Below are 1,037 nucleotides of genomic sequence, written 5' to 3' on the forward strand. Positions count from 1 at the left end.
GGTTATAGGTATTTGAATATGGGTTCCCTTGGGTGTAGTTCACTTGCTCGGAGTGGGTTTCGTTTAATAGACTGCATTCTGCGGATTGGTGTCCTTGGGTTCCACATATCTCACAATCCGACGAAACTACGGCTACAGTATTCAGGTTTATGCACATATGCTCGACCTTAAGGGCTAATGCGTCCATTTTAGCTTGCATCATGTCTATAGAGCTTAGTTCATGCACTCCTCCTTGGGCTTCCTTCTTCTCAACTGTCGCTCGTTCGACTCCCCATGATTGATGGTTTTGACCAATGTCTTCGATGAGGGCACTAGCTTCAGGGTAAGGTTTGTTCATCAGAGCACCGCCTGCGGCAGCGTCGATGGTCATCTTTGTGTTGTAATGAAGTCCATTATAGAAGGTTTGAATGATTAACCAATTTTCTAAACCATGATGTGGGCATGCTCGTAACAACTCTTTATATCTCTCCCAAGCTTCGAACAACGATTCTCCTTGGTTTTGGGTAAATCTAGTTATATGGTTTCGAAGAACGGCGGTCTTACTCGGGGGAAAATATCTAGCAAGAAAAACTCTTCTAAGGTTATCCCAAGTCGTAATGGAATTGGGTGGAAGGGAATCTAACCATGATAGAGCTTTATCTCTGAGGGAAAAAGGAAATAATCTTAAACGTATTGCCTCAGGAGAAGCTCCATTGGTTTTAAAAGTATCTGCTAATTGAAGAAATATTTTTAAATGTTGGTTTGGGTTCTCGGTAGCGAGACCCGCGAATTGTCTCTGTTGCACTAGTTGCAACAGGGATGGTTTAAGTTCAAAATTATTGGCTGAGATGATTGGGTTTACTATACTAGAACTAGGTTCTTCGTTAGATGGTTGAGAGAAGTCCTTAAGAGGTCTTTGGTTTTGATCTTCGGCCATAGCTCTCTTAATTCTATGAAAGAATAAACGTGCGCGAGCGTAACGTTCAGGTTCCGCCAGAGGGTTTACTAAACTTAAACTTCCGGTGCTGCGAGTTCTTCGCATCGACCGGTGGGAAATA

The 1,037-nt window shown here is 42.9% G+C and overlaps 1 non-coding gene across 1 annotated transcript; it reads left to right on the forward strand.

Moving 5' to 3' along the window:
• Window positions 1-425: 425 nt before the first annotated feature.
• Window positions 426-532, forward strand: LOC127117208 (small nucleolar RNA R71). The gene has a single exon (XR_007801964.1). It is a non-coding gene; the product is annotated as a small nucleolar RNA R71 (small nucleolar RNA).
• Window positions 533-1,037: the final 505 nt, after the last annotated feature.

Source organism: Lathyrus oleraceus, chromosome 1 (genome assembly GCF_024323335.1).
Source record: "Lathyrus oleraceus cultivar Zhongwan6 chromosome 1, CAAS_Psat_ZW6_1.0, whole genome shotgun sequence".
Lineage (NCBI taxonomy): Eukaryota > Viridiplantae > Streptophyta > Magnoliopsida > Fabales > Fabaceae > Lathyrus > Lathyrus oleraceus.